The sequence below is a fragment of the Hylaeus volcanicus genome, chromosome 6 (genome assembly GCF_026283585.1).
Source record: "Hylaeus volcanicus isolate JK05 chromosome 6, UHH_iyHylVolc1.0_haploid, whole genome shotgun sequence".
Taxonomy (NCBI): Eukaryota; Metazoa; Arthropoda; class Insecta; order Hymenoptera; family Colletidae; genus Hylaeus; species Hylaeus volcanicus.
This window is the reverse complement of record NC_071981.1, coordinates 2,868,903-2,872,871: the sequence shown is the minus strand read 5'-3', so window position 1 is coordinate 2,872,871 and position 3,969 is coordinate 2,868,903.

Below are 3,969 nucleotides of genomic sequence, written 5' to 3'. Positions count from 1 at the left end.
TCGTCAGAAACGATTACATTTTTCCATTCGATTTCTTTTGACGTTAAAATTAGAATCTTCGATTCTATCTCTACGCAACTGCCCCTAATTCTCTACGTATTTTATTTCTGATAAAATCCTTTTAATCCACCGCGTCTAGTTCTCCGAACAAGGCGAACTCTTCAGGCAATTTCCACGAAAAAAATCAAGAGAGCAGAGGTCGGATTATTAAGCTGTAATTATACTTTCCAGCTATGAGAAGTGGATCACGATTAAGTAGTTATCCTTCTGCCAGCAGTGAATCGAAAATGTTAAAAGAAAAAGATAATTTCAGTTTAATTACCTTCTGCTCTATCAAGGTAATGCGATGAGTGGCAATTTGTTCAATTAATATGTAGTGAATTACAAATTGAACGTTGACATATTCGTTATACAGGGCGAGTCCGAAGAAACAGAACAGCTAAATATCTCCGTTAACTTTCGTTGTACAATAAAAACTTCTTAGGACAAAGTAACACTGTTCGAAGGGCCGTATGTAACGGTGTGAGGGAACAAATTTTCGAGGTTATTGTTTTATATTTAAGGTCTTTTATGTTTTTTTTAAATGGAATGATATATTCTCGTTAACGTAATGTTGTAGAAATGCTCTTCAACCCAAAAAAATGGTATAAATATTCCATAAATTCTGTTTCTTCGGACTCGCCCTGTATATTCTCGCATATCGGTTCGTTCGATACTTCCACCGAGCTCAGCGGACGTTCTTTGTGCAGCAATCAATGAAATTGGCATCCTCGAAGGGAACACTAGCATCGATCCAACAAAATTTCACCGCGATAAAGTTTCCATATTAAAAGGCTTCACCCGAGGACCCTATCGCGTGTCTAGAGACCACCGAGCGAGAATCGACGATTACGTGGAACGATTGCTTCCCAGGGCGGCGGCCTGGATCCGCGATCGTTAGATGATCCAGTCCCGCAAGAAGAAAGGGTCGTCCGGCAAAAAATCAATATTTCGGGGTGTACGGTGAATTGAGATACAAGGTAGTTGACGGCGATTAGAGCCACCGGTGTGGCCCGATTCGTGAGCGTGGCTAATCCGTAATTGTATGGAATCGCGGGGCTCGGGACATCACGCTGGAGGACTCCGATGTTGAGAACGTAACCGTGCTACCTGCGATTTAAGAGTCGCTGATTTCTCCGTCCGCGTGAAATTGCGCGCGGAATCCCCTCTGTCCAGGTGTGCACGAAGAATCTGTGAGTTTAGTGTCCCTGCTAGAGGCTACTAAGTTTTTTTTCTTTTGGTAGGAACATCCGACTTTCCGTTTGGGAGGCACAAGGACGACGCAGGATTTTAGTGACGCAGGATTTTAGTGACGCGGAACTTGGACGACGCAGGGGGAGCTCGAGATAGAATTGCTGTATTCATTCGCGACGACTCTACCAATCGTTGCAGGAATTTCCTTGGTATGTAGTATGTGTACAGGAGTACCTAGAGACGTTATGAAAATGATACTACTGTATATAGTTGAACTGCCTTGAAACGAAATTTTCATAAGCATTAGTCTGACAGTTAAGACGTCATTCTACTTTATTCGCCAAGAAAAACATGCGTCTTCACTAATTTTTTTCCAGATGATATTACAAAACGATGTATTTTAAACTTTATGCGTGTATTTATTATGCTTTTATAATTATATTAGAATTTTTTCAAAAAGAAATATGAATATTGCATCGAACTATCTTATCTTGTATAGTATCATTTTCATAACGTCAAGTAATTCAGTTTATTTCGTGCAAGCTCAAATGATTGACAAAAGCGCAAACGACTTTTTTTCCTCTGTTTCCTGCGAGAAATCCGAGAATCCCGGGCCACCCGCACTGTTGCTCTCTGAACGATAATTTCGAACAATGTCTGGATGTCGTCTCGTTAGGTGCGCGAGAACATCGCCTAATTTCGCACGGTTCGCCTAATCTCTTCGCGGCGAAAAATTTCTTCATCGCGCGGCTAAAACGATCGTAGGAGCCGCAGCCACCAAGAATAAAGCGTGGCCAGGTATGACGACGTGTTCACGGGTGGCCCATTATACCCTCCTCAATGACAACAGATTATCCTTCGTCCTTGCGGCGAAACGGGCCCTCGGTTGCCCCTCGCGAGAGAGGAATTGCACCGCCCCTAATTTCCTTTTAAACGACGCGGCGTTATCAGGCCCCGCGAGACACGCTCGTCTCAGTCATTTGTCCTGGTGGACAGCTGCCGAAATGAAGGACCACACTGCCTGTTCGGTTTGGTTCCTTCCTGTCTCAGGGACGCTACGGGTTAGGTATCCTGGTGGTGTTGCGTCAAACTCCGCCGCGGTTAGGAAAACCCAGGAGGACGTCGTCAAAATTTACGAAATTTATTCAGATTTATTTTTAACCGAAAGGAGGTTACTCAATTCAACATGTATATATTTTTGTTTAATGTATGACTTGACGAATCGAGGTGAAACCTCTTGCATCTTGTAGAATAGGTTCTCCCACTCGATCCCGTAATCAAGACATTTCGCGATTTGTCATTTTCTACCTGTTTCTCTCTTTTCTTAATTCCGTAAAATTTTGTACTGCTTGTTTACTTGAAACTTCTCGCATCTGGTAGAGCATCACTGCCACTTGGTCCCATAAAAACACATTTCGTTTTGTATCTAAGCATCTAGGTGTATCGATTATTAATCGCGCACAGTCTCCGCGATCAATTCGTTCGTCCTAAGTAGAACTCGAAAAACGTTAACCTTTCGATAAAAATCGACTTAAACCTACTTTCTACGCTACGATTTCTCCAGAGGAAACGCCCTGACACGAAACCAAGTGACATCCGTAGGCCCACATACGCTAAAATTTATCTCGCGAAAAGAAAGCGCCCAAAAGTAATTTAGCAACGGACACGCGGTGACCAGTGCCACGCACTCGGAACTTTTCCTGCTGACTCGTATCTCAGCGGTCGTATCGTCGTGCGGGAACCCTATAGCAGGTGTATCGGAGAGGTTTCCGGGCCATATCGCGTTATCGTCATTCCGCGAGGCGGCGATACAGAGTGTCGTCGTCGAAACGACGGTGTCATCAGTGAACTGCGCTTTTTACAGCGTCGATTAGCTTATCTCCGTCGGCGTAATGGCGACGTTTGCCTGGGCGACGTGTGCAAAAATGAGCAAGGAAAGGGGACGAACGAGGTACGGGGCCTTTATCTGAACTTCGACTGTGTTGTGCGACCGGAATTATCCGCGGCTGAATCGCGAAGTGTTACGAACGGACACAATTACACGTGGAGGTGACGATCGGCGCGTTTGAGATTCCTTTCTCACGGTTGGAACGATTACTTCATGCCGAATCCAGCATTTTTCGGTATTCTAGATTTTGTTGACAATTCACTGGACAGTATAGCTATGTGTGATATACAGGGTGTCCCAAAAGTCGCGGAGGAGCCGGAAATGGGGGGTAGCTGAGACGATTCTGAACAACAATTTCCTTTGTAAAAATGTCGGATGGGGCTACGTTAAGGAGATATTAAGCGAAAACCCCGACCAATCACGTCGAGTCACTTGTTCGCGTACAAGCGCGGCCGTCAGCGCGTAGCCTTCGCTACCGCGGCCGCTCGAACGGTCTACGCGCGCTCTGATTGGTCGGGGTTTTCGCTTAATATCTCTTTAACGAAGCCCCATCCAACATTTTTGCAAAGGAAATTGTTGTTCAGAATCGTCTCACTTACCCCCCATTTCCGACTCGTCCCCGACTTTTGGGACACCCTGTATATATATATACGTTTATCGCGTACACGGCTCTCTGGCAGAATTTCAACATTCAATAATGTCGGATTCAACTTGGTCGACATGCACATTAAAAAATTATTTGATTTTCATGAAACTTGGTATGTATGAATTATTTGGGCCGCAAATTACGAATCTGATGTCAGAATTGCATAATTCAAAATGGCAGATCCAATATGGCCGACATGAAT